At 46.1% G+C, this 20,568-nt stretch overlaps 1 long non-coding RNA gene across 1 annotated transcript in view; it reads left to right on the top strand.

Moving 5' to 3' along the window:
- The first annotated feature begins 265 nt into the window (after positions 1 to 265).
- LOC108534993 (uncharacterized) overlaps positions 266 to 20,568 on the top strand; it is a 32,287-nt gene continuing 11,984 nt past the window's right edge. The window contains exon 1 of the long non-coding RNA XR_001887096.1: positions 266 to 370. This is a non-coding gene — a long non-coding RNA (uncharacterized LOC108534993). The remainder of the gene's footprint in view (positions 371 to 20,568) is intronic.

Raw genomic sequence — 20,568 nt, 5'->3', positions numbered from 1 at the left:
AGTGCCTGGGCACGTGGCTGGGGCCAGGTCAGTATTTGTCAATTGTTTGGATTGCACAGAACTATTCTCATATACCACAGGCTCAGCTGAGGCCAGCATATAGAACCTACAACAGGAGCTGATCTGGCAGCTATAAACAGAACACCACACTCCTGCCAGCCTCAGATTGGTTAGCATGGAGGGCTGGGCTGGGCTGGGCCCACAGGATTCTTCATTTAAATCATTTGGCAGAACCATTCTATTCGTTTCTCCAGATTCATCAGGTGGCTGGGAATAAATCATGGGTTAGCGGCCCGAGGGTTTCTGCGGGTGAAGAATCTTTGCTTTCACCTGGGGTTTGCTTTGCAGTGAATGGGCAACTTCACAGCAGGTGAAGAATTGGGAGTTCATTTGCTACTAGTACTTTGACATCCAAGGCAAGTTTGTTTGAACCTGGGGCTTCATCCAGCTGATATCTGTCTGAGCTTAGAATTTGGAAAAGAAGGAAGCAAGAGGTTGTGAAATAGGCTAGGGAATGAAAGAAGAAAAAAAGTTCTTCAACTAGCACTCTACTCATTGGTCTGCGAAATCAACAGTTTCACCAAACGACAGCTCCAAGCCCCAGGGCATAATTTCTACATTTCTTACCCATTTCTGGCCCATATGGTAAAATGACCAGAGAATAATGCGGAAAGTTGAGGAATTTCAGATTAAGATGTTTTAGATTGTACATTTAGATAAGAGCAGCCCTGAGGCATTTATATCACACATCTAGTTTGAGATTAATTCAGCTGTATTCTTATCAGATAGCTCTAGTCTGTTTTCTATTTTTCCATTGGTTTCAGAATTCTTTCCAGGAAAGAAACGACTTTCACATACCTCAAAATATTATTACCTTGTACAAGGGTCAGAAAAAAACCGATTACCTACAGTTACTTTGTATGGACCCTGCAAAGTTAATTCCTTCTTAACTCAAATTGTACAAAGTCAATTATCCTATCCCTTGCTACTCATTCATCACTTTTATTGAGCACCTACTATGTGCCAGTCACTAGACTCCACAGTAAACAGGCAAACTTCCTACTAACATGAAGTTTATAGTCCAGTATTGAATCAATAAGAAAACAAAAATGTCAGATAAAAGTGAGTGCTGGGCAGGTAATTTTTTTGTTTTTTGTTTTGGTTTTTTTTATTTTTTATTTTTTATTTTATTTTTTTTTTGAGACGGAGTCTCCCTCTGTCGCCCAGGCTGGAGTGCAGTGGCCGGATCTCAGCTCACTGCAAGCTCCGCCTCCCGGGTTTACACCATTCTCCTGCCTCAGCCTCCCGAGTAGCTGGGACTACAGGCGCCACCACCTCGCCCGGCTAGTTTTGTATTTTTTAGTAGAGACGAGGTTTCACCGTGTTTGCCAGGATGGTCTCGAACTCCTGACCTCGTGATCCGCCCGTCTCGGCCTCCCAAAGTGCTGGGATTACAGGCTTGAGCCACCGCGCCCGGCCTTTTGTTTTGTTTTTTTTTGAGACAGAGTCTTGCGCTGTCGCCCAGGCTGGAGTGCAGTGGCATGATACTGGCTCATTGCAACCTCTGCTTCCCCAGTTCAAGCAATTCTCGTGCCTCCGCCTCCTGAGTAGCTGGGTCAATAGGTGTGTGCCACCAAACCCAGTTAATTCTGGTACTTTTAGTAGAGACAGGGTTTCACCATGTTGGTCAGGCTGGTCTGGAACTCCTGACCTCAAGTGATCTGCCCACATTGGCCTCCCAAAGTGCTGGGATTACAGGTGTGAGCCACCGTGCCCAGCCTTGAGCAGGTAATTAAAATGGAAGAATATGTTGTGAACAAGTGTGTTGCTACTTTGGACTGGGTAGAAGAAGGTGACAATTTCCATGAGAAGCAAATGATAGCAAGGAACTAGCCATGAAAGAACAAAAAGCAGGATATTCAGGGCAGAGGAAATGCTTCCCAAAGGTTATGTACTGAAAACCGTCCAAGTGCCAATCCCCCCACACCTTTGAAATCAGCCATCCTTGCAAGGTGCACCTCAAACCCTACTGTCTGACTTACCAACAACAATCTCCCCCTCCCTCCAGATCTTTGGATCAGTGCTACTAAATGTAAAAAGTTCCCAGCTACTCCCAGCTCACTTTCCTCCCTAGCTGTCCCTACACTTCCAACAGGATCTGGATAGTTGTATTTTATTCTCGCTCAATTACAGCCCATCTAGATCCTTCTTATACGTGGCTCCACACTAATGTTGATGATTGGTAAGACCTCTCTCAAAAGCTTAGAGTCTTAAGTGAAATAACTGAAAAATAGTGAAGTAAATCACCGACACCAGGCTTGGAGGTCTTCCAGGGCCCTTTTTTACAGGAATTTGAAAACAGGCACATTCCATTGTGTCCTTTATTAGAGAGCTGTTGACAATAAACAGAGTTCAGAATTTGTGCTGTAAAACAGCACACAGTGAACAAACCAAGGCTTTCTCACCCAGGGCCCCACTTCCCTGGATTCTGGTGATACTTATACAGGATTTAAGCTGGTACATTTGAGAAGTTTATGGAGAACTAGACTCTCAAAGCATTTGTTTTTCAAATTCTTTGTTATTTTGACTGCACTGGAGACTATTCCACAAGCCACTATCAGAATCCACCCATCTCTGGTTCCCGTAAATATTATGTCTACACAGAACTATGTGAACTATTTCTTTTTTTTTTTTTTTTTTGAGGCGGAGTCTGGCTCTGTCACCCGGACTGGAGTGCAGTGGCCAGATCTCAGCTCACTGCAAGCTCCGCCTCCCGGGTTTACGCCATTCTCCTGCCTCAGCCTCCCGAGTAGCTGGGACTACAGGCGCCCGCCACCTCGCCCGGCTAGTTTTTGTATTTTTAGTAGAGATGGTCTCGATCTCCTGACCTCGTGATCCGCCCGTCTCGGCCTCCCAAAGTGCTGGGATTACAGGCTTGAGCCACCGCGCCCGGCCTATGTGAACTATTTCTAAGCTGGAATATGAACCAGGTCTTGAAAGCTTGCTGGTGGAAATGACATAACAAGAGCATTAAAACTTAAATGAGAGAAAATTCAGTAGCAAAGGAAAAGTGGGCTAAAGGATATGTGCATGTTTTGGTAGCTCAGAAGGTAGTTCAACTCTCAAAGATTGATTATTCAGCCCACCCTAGATTATTTAAATCCAGCAACAAATGTATACTGGCTTATTTCTGGGGGCACTAAGGTAACACTTACTAAGGCAAGTAAAAGAAGCTGAAGTCAATTCCCAGAGAGATGATTCCATTTTTTTTTTTTTTTTTTTTTTTGAGACAGAGTCTCGCCCTGTCACCCAGGCTGGAGTGCAGTGGCGTGATCTCGGCTCACTGCAACCTCTGCCTCTTAAGTTCAAGCAATTATTTGTGCCTCAGCCTCCCAAGTAGCTGGGATTACAAACGCAGGCCACCACACCTAGCTACAGAGAGGTCATTCCTAGTGTAGTTGGGACTGATTGTTCCAGATAATGGGGACCAAGGGAAGCCGAGGTGGCAACTGCCAATTGTCAGTGATTCCTGAGAAGGCAAAAACTAGGCAGCTGCTGCCATGCATCCTGGAGCTGAGGATTAAATTCAATCTGATTGGGAATGTCTTTTAAAAAGGCGGGGTTGGGGGAGAGAGAGAGAGATAGGATCTCCCTATATTGCCCAGGCTGGTCTTGAACTCCGGGGCTCAAGCAATCCTTCCACCTCTGCCTCCCAAAGTGCTGGGATTACAGGCATGAGCCACTGCACCTGGCCTGATTGCAAACTTCAGATACAGGAATCTCCTCTCATCTTTGGCAGTCCTGTTCTCTAGAGCATTTGTGAAAAGGCATGGAACATGGAATTAAATATGAGCTACTAGCATTATACATATGTTCTCTGCCTCCACCTCCCACTCTTCATCTCAATTCAGCCTACTTTTTATCCAGAACTCAAACTTAAAATGTCACATCCACATAAAGGACTTTCCCCAGCAGCCAGACTGAATTAGGAACCTTTTAGAAGCCCTCATTCCACCCTAGGCTTTTCATGATTAGCATTTACCACCATTTCTAATAATACATTTATTTAGAAAGCATTTGGGCTAATTTCTAAAAATTAAGTTCCACAAGAGTAGGGATCTTTGTTTTATTCACTGATGTACCCCCAAGGAGTTAGAGAAGCCTGTTCCTAATAGCTGTTAATTGTTGAATGAATTCATTTAGTGTCTATCTCCCCCCTCCAGGAAGGCAGACACCTTGCCTATTTTACTCATCACTGACTCTCTAGCCCCAACACAATATCTGATATATAATAGCTGCTCAAAATATACTTCTTGAATAAAGGGAAATAATGATAGCTAATATTTATTGAGTGCTTGCTCAGGAATTATGCTAAGTGCTTTACAAATATTGTTATGATTTTTGTTGTTGTTTTGTTTTGAGACGGAGTCTCGCTCTGTCACCCAGGCTGGAGTGCAGTGGCGCGATCTCAGCTCACTGCAACCTCCACTTCCCAGGTTCAAGCAATTCTCCTGCCTCAGCCTCCTGAGTAGCTGGGATTACAGGTGCCCACCACAATGCCTGGCTACTTTTGTTGAGATGGAGTCTCACTCTGTCACCAAGGCTGGAGTGCAGTGGCATGATCTCAGCTCACTGCAACCTCTGCCTCCCGGGTTCGAGTGATTCTCCTGCCTCAGCCTCCAGAGTAGCTGGGACTACAGGCACTCACCACCACACCCAGCTAATTCTGTACTTTTAATAGAGACAAGGTTTTTCCATGTTGGTCAGGCTGGTCTCGAACTCTCAACCTCAGGTGGTCCACACACCTCACCCTCCCAAAGTGCTAGGATTACAGGTGTGAGCCACCATGCCTGGCCTACTTTTTGTATTTTTTTCAGTAGAGACAGGGTTTACCATGTCGGCCAGGCTGGTCTCAAACTCCTGACCTCAAGGAATCCTCCTGCCTCGGTTTCCCAAAGTACTGGGATTACAGGTGTCAGCCACCGCACCCAACCTTGTTATGTTATTTAATATTCACCACAATTTGATGATGTAGGTATATTGTTCCGCTAGTTTGGTTGAATAGGTTCAATAATATTTTTTTTTTTTAGTAGAGATGGGATCCCACTGTGTTGCCCAGGCTGATCTCAAACTCCTGGGCTCAAGCAAATTTTCCCACCTCAGCCTCCCAAAGTACTGGGATTACAAGCGTAAGCCACCACACCCAGCCAATTCAATATAATTTTAAAATAATGATCTTATAATTTTCTAATCCACACCATTATAATTCGGCTAAATATTTCCCCAGTATAGTTGATAGTGCTCTGGTGACCTGCATAAGTAAATTTATTTCCCTAAGTACCTACCAGGGCATGACTAATAAGAGAGAAACTCAGGGCCAGGTGCAGTAGCTCACGCCTGTCAATCCCAGCACTTTGGGGAAGGCCAAGGTGGGTGGATCACCTGAGGCAAGAGTTTTGAGACTCCAGGCTGACCAACATGGTTGAAACCCCGTCTCTACTAAAAATACAAAAATAAGGCCGGGCGCGGTGGCTCAAGCCTGTAATCCCAGCACTTTGGGAGGCAACGAGACGGGCGGATCACAGTCGGGAGATAGATGACCCATCTGCTACACGGTGACCCCGTCTCTACTAAAAAGTACGAAAACTACCGGCCGAGGTGGTCGGGGCGCTTAAGTCCCAGCAACTCCGGAGGCTGAGGCAGAGAAATGGCGGAACCCGGGAGGCGGAGCTGCGAGTGAGCTAGATCGCCACTGACTCCGCCTGGGCGACAGAACAAACTCCGCTAAAAAAAAAAAAAAAAAAAAAAAAAAAAAAAAAAAAAATACAAAAATTAGCTGGGTATGATGGTACGTGCTTGTAGTCTCAGCTACTTGGAAGGCTGAGGCAGGAGAATTGCTTGAACCTGGGAGGCCGAGGCCAGCAGTGAGCCAAGATCGCACCGTTGCACTCCAGCATGAGCAACAGAATGAGACTCTGTCTCAAAAAAAAGAGAGAAACTCAATTTCATGGGCCTTAAATTGTGCTAATGTTGCTTGGAATTAAAATATAGATTCAGCTTCTAGAGACATTGGGCTTTGGAGAAAAATTTATCTATGTTGTGCTGGTTGCATTGGGTTCATATGCAACCACAGAACATATAGAACACTTCCAGTTTTGCTAGGGGACACTGGAAGCAGGAAAAAAGTATGGGCCAAATCTTGCCCAAGACGCTGGTTAAACCGGCTTTGCCAGTGTCTCCTGTACCTACCTGGGACATCAACTGGAAGGCAGGTTTGTTCCATCCTCTGGGAGGAACCATGCCAGTCCCTACCACTCTGCCCCATCTGATCTGGCTAGATCAGGCTTCGGGAAGTCAATAATCCCACCTCGCCAGGTAAAACCAGAAGTGTTCAGCTGGTACAGCATGGTTCCAGCAAGGAATAGACTCACTGAAAACAAACTGATCTGCCCAGAGTGGAAGTAATTCCAAGAGAATTACTCAAAGTATTATATTCCCCATATTGGAACCCATTCTGGTGAGATTATGTTATTCTCCTTTAACAAAGAAACTGGTGACCCAAAGAAGCATCGTGTGAGAAGTGGTCATCTTATCAGGAACATTAATTCTTGAGTTAAATTTTTACCTCTCCTTGATTTCTCTATCTGCTTTTGTCACTGTCAGCACCACCCCATAAATACTGAAAAGAAACAGGAGTGTACAAGGAAGATAGGAAAATAAAGACAAAGCAGGGAATTTGCATAAAGCTGCATGTCTTTGATTTAAAAGGGCTGTCCTTCAGTTTTAAATAATGTCCTTTTTTTTTTTTTTTTTTTTTTTTTTTTTTGAGACAGAGCCTTGCCCTGTCATGCAGGCTGGAGTGCAGTGGTGCGATCTTGACTGACTCACTACAACCTCTGCCTCCCACGTTCAAGCAATTCTCCTGCCTCAGCCTCCCAAGTAGCTGGGATTACATGGGTACACTACCACGCCTGGCTACTTTTTGTGTTTTTAGTAGAGACATGGTTTCTCCATGTTGGCCAGGCTGGTCTTGAACTCCTGACCTCAGATGAGGTCTACTGGCCTAAGCCTCCCAAAGTGCTGGGGTTACAGGTGTGAACCACTGCACCTGGCCAGATAATGTCCTTTTGAATTTTTTAGTGTTAAAATGTCTTCTCATTTATGAAATGATAGTGATAATAGGTAGTACTTGTTGTTAGGTTAAATTCAAAGTTGGCAACTTGTGTCAATTCCCAAACATGTTAAAAAAAACTTTGCTTGCCCTGTAGTATATGGGAGCCTCTGGATGACTACAGTGGTGTCTTCGGAGGTTTTAGGTGAGGATAGGGAGAAGCGTTTCCCCCATCCTGTGTGAGTGGAACTATGGGTCTGCTGGGTGGGTTCCGAGAGTCCTGTGTCAGCAATTGGTACACGGTGAGGGTTGACTTTGACTAAAATGAATAATCTCTAGGATTCCAGCATCTCATTTCTCAGACCTACCCAAGAGCCCAGTGCACCTGTCTGGTGCCATCTCACTTGTTGGGGAGGAACATATCTGGTAATGTAATTTACAATAAATTTCAGGAGACTACTGCTCACAAGAGAATTTGTCTTTTAAGAGTAAGACCCAAAGGGAATGGCAAATGCTTAATCCAAAGAAATATATTGCTGATGATGGAATTTTAGGGACAGTGAGGGAGCATTCCTTGGCATAGGACATATCAAATCACACAGATGGGCATTTATCCAGTCTCTCTATGAGTTACATCTCTTGACACTGCTCCATTTACAGGCCACCTCATCTTGCAAAATATATTTAAACTTTAAAATACCCTCAGATTTATGGGTTTTGAAGCCCTTCCACAGCATGACCTAGTATGACCCTCCTAACAGTCCTGAGAGGTAAGGAGGCCAGGTAGCAACATCTCCTTTTTTTTTTTTTTTTTTTTTTTTTAAAGGAATTTCACTCTTCTTGCCCAAGCTGGAGTGCAATCGCGCAATCTTGGCTCACTGCAACCTCCACCTCCTGGATTCATGCGATTCTCCTGCCTCAGCCTCCCAAGTAGCTGGGATTACAGGCACACGCCACCACACCTGGCTAATTTTTTGTATTTTTAGTAGAAAGGGGGTTTCACCATGTTAGCCAGGCTGCTTTTGAACTCCTGACCTTAGGTGATCCACCTGCCTCGGCCTCCCAAAGTGCTGGGATCACAGACATGAGCCACTGCACCTGGCCACGTCTCCATTTTTATATCTGAGGAAAGCTAGACTTGAAGAGCATGAGTGGAAGAGTGAATTCCATCATGACTGAGATATAAAGGAGGATAGTGTGCACCTGGACCTTGAAAGGCCAGGTAGGTCACGCCTCCTACACATCTTGGCCTGGGCCAAGGCCTCTTCTTTGCCAGGGAAACCTGGCAAGTGGAGACTTCACTCAGCACTAAGATGGAGAGGTGTTGAGGGAAAATATACCCACAAATAATAATCAAGCATTTATACAGCATTTAGTATTTCCATACCACCAACTAATAATCACTGTATCATTGCAATCCTCCTGGGTTAAAGCAAACGTGTGGGGTCAGTGAGTTTGCCAGAACCCATTTTATAGATGAGGAAACAGGTTGAGGAGATTAATCATCTTGTGGTTTAAGGAAGTCAGCAACATAGAAGGATATCATGGTCCTTATGTTGAATCTGGTCATCTAAACAGAGAGGCTCAGCCAAAACACAGGGCAGCAAAAGAATATGCATGTGTGTGTGCATGCAAGCGTATATGAAACAAACTGCTTCTCATGATACCATCAAAACGATATCTATCTGGTATTTCCTAGACTAAAAATTCCCTGGGTCCCACATCACGACCCATGGCCATGTTTGGGTCAAACATAAAGAAAGAACTGGCCTGGCCGGGTGTGGTGGCTCACATTTGTAATCCTAGCACTTTGGGAGGCTGAGGCAGGTGGATTGCCTGAGCTCAGGAGTTCAAGACCAGCCTGGGGAATACAGTGAAACCCCGTCTCTACAAAAAACACAAAAAATTAGCCAGGAGTGGCAGTGTGTGCCTGTAATCCCAGCTACTTGGGAGGCTGAAGCGGGAGAATTGCTTGAACCTGGGAGACGGAGGTTGCAGTGAGCTGAGATCGTGCCACTGCACTCCAGCCTGAGCAACAGAGCGAGATTCCATCGAAAGAGAGAGAGAGAGAGAGAGGAAGAAGGAAGGAAGGAAGGAAGGAAGGAAAGAAGGAAAAGAAGGAAGGAAATAAAAAAAGAAAGAACTGGCCAGGCACAGTGGCTCATGCCTGTAATCCCAGCAGCAATTTGGGAGGCCAAGGTGGGCAGATCATTTGAGGTCAGGAGTTCAAGACTAGCTTGGCCAATATGGCGAAACCTGTCTCTACTAAAAATACAAAAATTAGCCTGACATTGTGGCAGGCGCCTGTAATCCCAGCTACTTGGGAGGCTGAGGCAGGAGAATCACTTCAACCTGAGAGGTGGAGGTTGCAGTGAGCCAAGATCCTGCCACTGCACTCCAGCCTGGATGACAGAGAGAGACTGTCTCAAAAAAAAAAAAAAAAAAAAAAGAACTAAGAATGGGAAATGGAGAAGGACATGGAAGTTTGGAGGTTATAACTGATGCTGCCCTTGGACAGAGTCATAAAATCAGTTCATACACTAGAATCAAATCTAGGCACTTAGATATTTTGTCATCTTTCACCTTCCTCCCCTCTTCTTCATCTACACTGAGAAAATGCCCTCATTCACCTCTTCCAGCTTTTCAGGTCATCTTCAATGTACAGCGTAAATATTATCTCATTATTCCTCTTTCAGTGTAACCCAGATATATTAGCTCTCAGAGACCAAGACATGCTATATTCCTGGAAACATAAAGAGAGGTGATAGAATTAGAAAGGGATGTTTGATGGTCTAAAAAGGATCTTATATCAGACTTTCAAATATTCCCTGGCAGTGTCAGGACAGAAGGGAGACTAGACTAGCAATTTAATATATTTACTGGGTAAATAGTAAGCACTTGCAGTCCCTGACTTAATCAGAATGAAGTTCATTACGATAAAGAGCTGTGCCCTTTGGTCCTGTTTGCATTAAACAGGCTCTCAATTTCATTTAATTTCACTCACATCTCCGAAGGAAATTATAGACTATGAGGCTAGCCAAAGAGTCGGCGGCGAGGACAGATAGCAAGGATATCCACCAGAGGAGATAGAGGAAAGGAGGTAGTGGACTAAGATGCGAGCGTAGAGGACAGATATTCTCCTTATCAACCCCAATCAATGAAACTAATTTTACTTTCTTGTTTTTAACTTGACGTTTGTATCAGTCTCTCTCTCTCTCTGGTTTTTAAAAACATCTTATCAGGTCATCTAAACCTTTTATGAAACATTTCAGACTTGTACGTGCTTGAGCTGGTGAAGATTTATTATATTTGACACCATAACTACAGATTTTAAGGCATTCTTGTAAGCACAACTTGACTGAAACCCCTGAGGCTAGATCGCTATCTTTTGCCAGATGTTAACTTGGTTTCACTGATGGAAACCCAGGGTAAGGTTAAAACTGTTTCTGGACACATTCATACCTTGGAATGTTTAACTCCATCAGTATATTAGTATTCGATATCAAGAAACCTGGGCTCTTGATCTGTAATACTCTGTTCATCTCTGTCCTCAATTTCTTTCTGTTTCTATTGGAGAAATCAAATGGTCCCCTCGATTTGAATTAAAACAGGCGGAGAGGAAATAATAAGATCCAATGAGCCCATAAATAGAAGTACCCACCCAGGTCCTTTGGGATTCCTTAGTATCTATTCAGGCTACAAGAAATCTGCCCATCTCTGGGTGGGAATACGGATAAATGATGTCATTCAACAGAATTAGGACCAGACGGGGAAATGTATCCAAATCCTGCAGGGGGTAGCACTGAATGCCGGCCTCCGAGTGCTCTCAAGCATAAACAAGAGTAACCGTGAAAGCAACACAGTTTCTGGGATGTGGCTGAGAGGGTAACGGCACTTCTTGAGATGTGCTGGGGGGTGGAAGCCGAGGTTATAACACCAAATATTGGGTTGTGACAGACGCCGGACATGAGGGCCATGATTCCACAATGGACTAGAGCACAGTGGATCTATGTCATCTGCTGGGCTGTAATCGGTAGGAGCAAGCTGCACGTTCAGCACGTTTTCTCCTGGATCACATCCTTGGCGACCGATCTAGACCTCAGCCTCCAGGATCTGTTAGAGAAATAAACAAGTGGGAGACAACAACCAAAACAGCAACACAGTCGAGCGGGCGCGGGAGACGAAGCTCCGCCTTTGGAAGCCTCGGGCCAATCAGAAGCCTGTTGCTGGGGCCCGGTGTTTGGCCGCCTGACGTTCCCATGGAGACGGAAGAACGTTACACACTAAACACAGGCGACGTTGACGTCTATGCATTATATCCATGGAGACGACAGAGTAAACGTCATCCCCCCACACCTCCCCGCCTCCCTTAGCGCCAGGGGCGGAGGGAGCGACGCAGGCGCCGCCGTCACGTGCTGGACTCCGGGAGCGAAGCCGGGTGGGAGGGGCCTGTTGCTATGACTGCAGCTGCGGCTGTTTGGAGCTGCAATTAGAAAGTGCTGAAGTAGCAGTAGAGCCAGAACCGATTCTGGAACAGCTTCTCCAGCCCCCGGGCCAGAGAGGGTTCCCCAGCCCCTGGAAAGCCAGGACACCCCCTAGGCTGTCCCAGCACGCCTCAGCCTCAGGTCCTAAGCCAGCATCTCTCTGCGCTGCCTGTGACTCCAGACTGAGGGCCAAACCGAGACCACTCCCTCCACCCTCAGTTGGCCATAATTGTCAGGGTGACCTCCCCGACCGACCGTCTCCTCCAGACAGCAGCCCACAGAACAGCCACCGACCAAACTGCCTTGCTCATGAGACAGGAGCAAAACCAGCTTAGAAAATTTTCCCACTGTTAGAGTAAACCCCAGAATTCTCCCAGAGAGGAGAAGCATAAGGAACTTTGCGTTTATCTTTTATGGGTTAAAAGCAGCAGAACGTGAGACATTCATTCCTTCGAGCTTTGTTGAAGAATTGAGGAAGGGGTGCTTAATAATCCCACTCAAGAATAGTTCCTCTCGAAGGGAGAGAAAACTCAGAAATCCCTGAGTACTGTGATACTCAAAATGGGAAGGCCTGGAAAACCTAAGTCAATAAAACTGAAGCTTAAATTTCTACATTGCTTAATTTCATCTCGACTGCACAAGCCAACAGAGTGTGAGAAATCTCTCTGCGTGCCAGCCTCCTTTTTCGTCACACAACTCTGGAAACAGTTATAGGAAGATTGCAGCAACAAATTGTAAACAAAACCAGGTCAAGAAACAGAGGAGAGGGCCGGTCATGGTGGCTCAGGCCTGTAATCCCAGCACTTTGGGAAGCTGAGGCAGGTGGATCTCCTGAAGTCTGGAGTTCGAGACCAGCCTGGGCAACATGGCGAAACCTCCTCTCTAATAAAAAAAAAAACCAAAACAATTAGCCAGGCGTGGTGGCAGGTGCCTGTAATCCCAGCTACTCGGGAGGCTGAGGCAGGAGGATCACTTGAACTCAGGAGGCGGAGGTTGCAGTGAGCCAAGATGGAGCCACTGCAGACTCCAGCCTGGGCAACAGAGCAAGACTCTATCTCAAAAAAAAAAAAAAAGTTAAGCTGACCGTGTGAAGCCAGTCAACCTGAACAAAATGTAACTTTTGAATGATAAGGCACAGCTGAGCAGCCCAGACTTTGAATTTTCTCCAAATACCATGATCTTCCATCCTGGCTGAATTTAAATGGTGTTTTTTGTATTTGGGGAAAAGCAGAGGGGATATTATTTGCTGGAATTAAAAGCAAGCCATTGGGGTGAGCACATAGTCTGTTGCAGATGGTGGAGGCATAAAGAGGGATTTCATGAAAATGAATGGCATGCGGAGTTGGCCTGGGCTTTCTCCATTCCTCCACCAACACATATCCAATCCCATTGTCTATCTCTGACAAATCAGCACCTCAGGGTCCCTTCCCTGTTACTCCATAGTAGCCCTCCCTGGGCCCCCATTCAGATATTTTACCACCTGCCCACAGAGCATATCCGTTGCCTTTCAACATTCCCTTGCTCCATCCTCTGACCTACCTATTACTCACTTCCCTGACATCCTTCTCTAAACACTTTTTCTTTGACTCCCTTCCCACTCAATTGCCACTCCCCAGGATTTTACCCAGTTGATCATTGCTCCCCAAACCCTTGCCCCATCCACTCATCCCCACCATAGTGTTTTTCATGTCTGGTCCTTACTTAAGAGAAGACAGTAGCTTTTTGGAACTGCTGTCCAGTTCCAAACAGAGGAAGCAGGGCACAGTGAGCAGAACAAAGCCATCATCAGCACTTCAGGAAAAAAAAAACCCTGGCCAGGCGCAGTGGCTGGTGCCTGTAATCCCGTCACTTTGGGAGGCCGAGGCAGGCGGATCACTTGAAGCCAGGAGCTCGAGACCAGCCTGGCCAACATGGTGAAACCCCATCTCTACTAAAAATACAAAAGGTAGCCAGATGTGGTGGCGCAGGCCTTGTAGTCCCAGCTACTCGGGAGGCTGAGGTGGGAGAATTGCTTGAGCCTGGAAGGCAGAGATTGCAGTGAGCCAAGATCCCACCACTGCCCTCCAGGCTGGGCAACAGAGTGAAACTCTGACTCAAAAAAAAAAAAACAAAAGAAAAAAGAAAAAAATAATAAAAAGAAGAAAAGAAAAAAAAAATCTTGACCGTGCTCAGTGGCTCACGCCTATAATCCCAGCACTTTGCAAGGCCGAAGTGGGTGGATCACCTGAGGTCAGGAGTTCGAGACCAGCCTGGCCAACATGATGAAAACCTGTCTCTACTAAAAATACAAAAAATTTAGCCAGGCATGGTGGCGCACACCTGTAATCCCAGCTACTTAAGAGGCTGAGGCAGGAGAATCACTTGAACCTGGGAGACCGAGGTTGCAGTGAGCCGAGCTTGCGCCACTGTACTCCAGCCTGGGCAATGGAGTGAGATGCGGTCTCAAAAATAAATAAATAAATAAAAATAAAAACCCAGATAGTAGTTGAGATTCATGCTATAATTCATTCAACCATAATGCAGATTCTGCTTATTACAGGATTATGGGCAAGGTAGCAATTTATTAATTCTGATATTTTCAGGGAAGAAATGACAATTTCTACTTTTTTCTGTCAACTAATGGTTAAGCTAGGCTTCTCTTTTCTAAACTCTACCTAGAACATAACAGCAGATGGAAAAGAGAGAAACTTCAAATTCAGGTTAATGGGAAAACCTGATTTATGAGTAGATTTGATTGAATCAGTTTTTGACATGGAAATGAAGTGGTTTGTGTTTTGTTTCAGATGGAAAAGCATTGATGCAGTTTACCCCTAGGCACAGAAATAACCCATTTTAGGCCGGGAACGGGCACGGTGGCTCATGCCTATAATCCCAGCACTTTGGGAGGTCAAGGCAGGCGGATAACCTGAGGACAGGAGTTCGAGACCAGCCTGACCAACATGGTGAAACCCCATCTCTACTAAAATACAAAATTAGCCAAGTGTGGTGGCGCATGCCTGTAATCCCAGCTACTCGGGAGGCTGAGGCAGGAGAATCGCTTGAACCCGGGAGGCAGAGGTTGCAGTGAGCCGAGATCACGCCATTGCACTCCAGCTTGGGCAACAAGAGTGAAACTCTGTCTCAAAAATAAAAAATAAAAATAACCCCTCTTGTCATCTAGAAAAGAAATGGAGCAGCAGTCCTTCTTATCTCCCTACTTTAAACTCAGAGTTAAGTTTGAATAAGATGGTTGTATTTACTTTGCCATTCTCTCTCTTGAGGTCTCTCTTTCAATTCTTCAGGCTAATCAAGGACCCAGCAAGCCACTGACACAGTGTATGAGAAGGAGAAAATAAAGGCAAGATTTATCTAATATTTTTGATATGCTAGGACTATGTAGAATACTTGAGAGTACTCTATATGTTATCTCGTTTTATCCTGTTAACATCCATGAGAACTAGGTCTTCATGTGCCCACTTTTACAATGGAAGAAACTGAGCTTCAAGTAGTTAAATAAGTTGCCCAATAATGCATTACAGAGCCAGGACATCCCCAACGATGCCGTGGAATGCATGGAAAACCTCCACTTGGATCATTCCACAAGCTTTCTTTTCCATGGGGAGACTCTAGCCCCCTTTTCCAAACTTTTTTTTTTTTTAAGGAGGGAAGATTGTGAGATCTGCTAGAGCTTCATGAAAAGGTGCTGACACCACAAAGAACGCGAATCCGTCCCTGCCTCCCGGGACTAGCCTATATTTCCTCATTGGCCCAAGATCCAAGGAGGCAAAGAGAGACATGCCCCAGAGCACACGCAGCAGAAAGGTTTGGGCGGTTCGGGGAGACTCTGACCTGCCCCAGGCTAGGGAGGGCACTACCTGAGTTCACCAGCTCCCTGGAGAGCTCTGCACAGATTTATCTGCAGATGTCACTTACAACCAGCTCCTCCTTCCTCTTCTCCCTCCTCCCCCATGCCTGACCCTGCAGGGTAGCACGTCCAGCACGAATTCCTTCAAACCTCAGCTCAGCTGCCTTTAGGATTTTTATGTGTCTGAAGAGTTCCCTCCTTGACAAGCAGCATTAGTCAAGTCCAGTGGGTGGGAAGGGCATTTCCCGGTGATCCTGGGCTTGGAGGAAGGGGAGACCCTTCTCCCTCCCGGCTTTGGCAAGCAACCCTGGAGAGGCCCATGTGGGTGGCAGTGAATACAGACAAGCCACAGGGGTTCTTGCTGGGCAGGAATGCCCACGGGCCACACCTTCCTCAGCCCTCAGAGCACTTCATCATGTCTGGACCCGCGAATGGGGTGGAAGTGCCAGGGAGTGGGTTCTCCCAGTGTCTGGCTCCAACAACCGGTTTACTGTGATGATTCTATTGGTGTTCCCTGTGTTCTGTTTGGCTTGGCAGCAGGGAAGGAAGAGGGCCACAGGTTCACTCCAGTTTGTACTGGGTTGTTCCTGCAGCCACACCCAGGCATTAAAGCAGGCGGCTTGCACCCTGGATGCCTTTACCTGGGGGCCCTTGGTGTGCAAAAGCAAAGCGTGGGAAGTATTTCCTTTTTATGGGCCAGCCAGGTGTGGCTGGCATTTCACCTATTCCTGTATTACTAACGTCATCCAGATTCAGATCAAAGGGCAGGCTTCCTAGACTGCCATCATCCTGAGATCCAGGATCAGGGGACGGTTGATCAAGTCCATTTGGGCTGGTTTATCCTGAGTTCCTACTACCCATGGGCACTTAATTCCTGCTTCTGAAACAAAAATCTGTCCAGGCATGGTGGCTTATACCTGTAATTCCAGCACTTTGGGAGGCTGAGGCAGGAGGACCATTTGAGCCCAGGAGGTCTAGGCTGCAGTGAGTTATGATCATACTACTACACTCCAGACTGGGAGACAGAGCAAGACCCTGTTTGTTTAAAAAAAAAAAAAAAAAAAAAAAAAAAAAAAAAAATTCTTCTGGGCCAAGCACGGTAGCTCATGCCTGTAATCCCAGCACTTTGGGAGGCCAAGGTAGGTGTATCACCTGAGGTCAGGAGTTTGAGATCAGCCTGACCAACATGGAGAAACCCCATCTCTACTAAAAACACAAAATTAGCCGGGTGTGGTGGAATACGCCTGTAATCCCAGCTACTCGGGAGGCTGAGGCAGAATAATCACTTGAACCCGGGAGTCGAAGTTTGCGGTGAGCCAAGATCATGCCATTGCACTGCAGCCTGGGCAACAAGAGCAAAACTCCGTCTAAAAAAAAAAAAAAAAAAAAATTCTGAGGTCGGACAACTGTGCTGTACCTTGGAGGACTGGTGACCCCAAAGTTATAATATGGTCTCTCCTAAAGCATGCAAAGTAGGGGTTCTTTTTATACAAGGTAATAGCTTTCAAGGAAAATAGACTTCAAGGTCAAATAGACTTAGTCTAGAACTCTGGAAGTGCCACCTTACTTAGATGAGCCTCCGTCCAGAACTAAAATCTCTAGCATGTGAAAAATAGCAGTTAATATTTACGCTATGACATGCCAGGCATTGTTCTGAGCATTTTTGTAAAAACTCGTTTAAGCCTCAAAACAACATAAAGAGGTGAGTAGGTGAGTAGATTATTATCATCCCCTCTTATAGATGAGAAATGGAGGCAGAGAGATTAAGGAGATTGCCAAAGGTCACACAGCTGATAAATGACAGTGCTAGGATTCGACGAAAGGAAGTCTGGAACCCATATGGAAGCAAACCAGAACCTCTGGAACACATCTCAGAACCAGAATGGTAGCGATGTTCCTGGAAAGCCCTGCTGTGCCGGTGGCTAGATACCTTAGACAGCAGACACAGACACAGCCCCCGAGACCCGCCCTGTCATCTCTACGCTTCCCTTCTGAGGCTCCCAAGTCAACTTTGGAAAGGGCCTTTCTTTTTTCTGAGACAGGTCTCGCTGTCTTTCCCAGGCAGAAACACAGTGACTTGATCCTAGCTCACTGCAGCCTTGACCTCCCAGGCTCAAGTGATTCTCCCTCCTCATCTTCCTGAATAGCTGGGACTACAGGTGCCAGCCACCAAACCAGGCCAATTTTTGTATTTTTTGTAGAGATGGGGTTTCACCATGTTGCCCAGGCTGGTCTCAAACTCTTGGGCTCAAGTGATGGCCTGCCTTAGCCTCCCAAAATGTTGGGATTACAGGTGTGAGCCACCGCACCCAGCCAGAAAGGGCCTTTCTACTAGCCTAAACATTGCCCTTGCCCTGGACCCTGGGGTAGCCTTCCCTTGAGTGCAGGGATTTCCTGGCTGAAGGTCACAGTCATGGTCATCCAGCCAGTTCAACGAAAGGATCTTCAGAAGTGCACTAGCATCCATGGGCTCCTCATCTGCTCCAGGGGCAAGAACAAGCATTGTGACACTATGGACCTGTCATGAATAAGCGTTCTTCGCGGCAGGCAGGCGTATGCCTCTCTGTGCTCCTTCTCACGCTGGGGGCCGGCAGAGCCAGGCTGGCATGCTGGGCATAACCAAGCATGTCAAGCAGGCAAGGCCACAGAGAGCCCTGCCCTGAAGAAAGTGGCCATGACCTAGAAAGCTGAATGATGAAACCATTTCCTCTCCAAGAGAGGCCTGAGCACATGGCTGCAGGGCCTGGCAAAACCATAGGCTTTGTTCCTGGGGCCGCTCCCTACCTGTATGAGATAATGTGCATTGTGGGGCTTGAAACAGTTCGAATGACTTCTTAAACAGAGGCAAGGCGTAGTTCATTACTACATTTACTGAGTGCCAAGTGTGCTTTATGTGACTGATATGAATTTGTTTACTTTGTCCTTAAGACAACCCTGTGAGGTAGGTTCTTGTACTATCCTCTTTGACAGATGAAGAGATGGAAGCACATTTTTTTTTTCTTTTTTTTTTTTGAGACTGAGTCTCGCTGTCACCAGGCTGGAGTGCAGTGGCACAATCTCAGCTCACTGCAACCCCAACCTCCCGGTTCAAGCAATTCTCCTGCCTCAGCCTCCCAAGTAGCTGGGACTAAAGGTGCCCGCCGCCACATCCAGCTAATTTTTTTGTATTTTTAGTAGAGACAGGGTTTCAGCATGTTGGCCAGCATGGTCTCAATCTCTTGACCTTGTGATCCACCCGCCTCGGCCTCCCAAAGTGCTGGGATTACAGGTGTGAGCCACTGCGTCCAGCCTTCTATATTTTTAATTTTTTAAAAAAGCAATAGAGACATAGAGAAGTTAACTTTCCCAACTCAGCACAGGCAATAAATGAGATTCAAACCCAGAAATGGCTGACTTCCCAGACTGTGCTCAACTCTCTAAAGCAAAGTGGAGGCTCTTTCCCCAGGGTCAGGGAAGACACAGGACCAGAGAAGGGTCTTGAGATGCTTCCATATTAGGCTGGGGGTCCAAGTCCCTTGTCCGATTACTGGGGACCCTTGGGACCATAGCCCATGCCTCCAGTAGTGTCATCTGATCTGACTCCCAGGCTCTCACTGGCCACTCTGGAGCTCAATGAGCCAGAGATGGCTCCACTAATCCCTTAGGCTAGCTAGATCCCTACTACAAGTTTACAACTCAGCTGGAACCTGGCTGGCCCCACAAGAACAGCAAAGGATGCGGCCAGAGAGTGGGTACAAAACTGTGATTGTCTTACCTCTGGGTATTTGTCAGGATATGGCCTTGTCCATCTGGGCTTGGGTTCTGTTTGTGACTGATATAGCATCGTGCTATAGGCCAAAGCTGAAGCTCCCAAGACACGCTTCTATTTCTTTACAGTGCCTCCTCTCCCTCTGCCTCCTCCTGATAAAATACACATATCTTAGTAGCATTTGACAACGCCAGCCCTGTAGCTTGACTCCCTGGGTTCAAATCCCTGCTCTGCTACTCATTGCAAACTATCTTCCGAATTATTTAATCTTTCTGTGCCTCAGTTTCCTTCTCTGCAAAATGGGCACACCAATACTACCTTCCTTATACTGTTGTTGGGAGGACAAGATAAGGTGTGTGTATGGCAACGCTTGACAAATAGTAGGCATTAACGTGGTGGTAGTTTATTATATATTTGCCTCCTTCCTTCTCAGGATTCTGAGATAAGTTTATTGAACACTGGCTGTAATCTATAACCTACTGGGCTATTGTTTGTACTCCTCCTTCCATGCCCTCCTACCATCAATTCTTAGGTTAGTCCTTTTTTTTTTTTTTTTTTTTTGAAATGGAGTCTTGCTCTGTCACCCAGGCTGGAGTGCAGTGGCATGATCTCAGCTCACTGCAACCTCCACCTCCTGGGTTCAAGCCATTCTCCTGTGTCAGCCTCCCAAGTAGCTGGGATAACAGGTGTGTACCACCATGACTGGCTAATTTTTGTGTTTTTAGTAGAGATGGGGTTTCTCCATGTTGGCCAGGCTGGCCTCGAGCTAATGGCCTCAGGTGATTCACCCACCTCAACCTCCCAAAGTGCTGGGATTACAGGTGTGAGCCACTGCGCCGGCCCATAGGTTAGTCCTTTTTAAAGAGATCTAGTGGTGAGATTTGGGCTTAAAAGGAAAAAATAAAAATAAATAAAATAAATAATAAAGAAATCTAGGAATAGGCACTCCTAGAACGGGACAGAGGTCCCATTAGACTGGGTGAGGGGTCTTTAGGAAATTCGTTAATGCCAATTTTTTTCACAATTTTAATGGTTCAACATGGGAAGGGAGCCAAGGCTATTAATTTGTAACAGCTGCTAAGAAATCATGTCAACACCTCAGTATAGACTCTCTCTGTGAGCGCAGAGGTTAGGTTGAAAGTCATGAGACCTAAAATAATTATTGAGCAACAACATTGTAGGGGATTACTGATGGCAAAATAAACAACCTTCAACAGAACCCACCCCCCTTGGCTGTATCCTCCGGGAGACTCTCACCTCCTTTTTTTAGACTGTCGTCTCAGTCTGACTACAAACCACGTCTTAACAGATAAAGCTTTGATTCCACCTCTAACATAAGAGCAATACAAACCCACATGCCTACCAAATATAAGTGGGTGAT

The sequence above is a fragment of the Rhinopithecus bieti genome, unplaced genomic scaffold (assembly GCF_001698545.2).
Source record: "Rhinopithecus bieti isolate Rb0 unplaced genomic scaffold, ASM169854v2 scaffold_11380, whole genome shotgun sequence".
In the NCBI taxonomy this organism is placed as follows: Eukaryota; Metazoa; Chordata; class Mammalia; order Primates; family Cercopithecidae; genus Rhinopithecus; species Rhinopithecus bieti.
The sequence above is the reverse complement of the archived record's forward strand: the minus strand, read 5'-3'. Positions and strand labels throughout refer to the sequence as shown.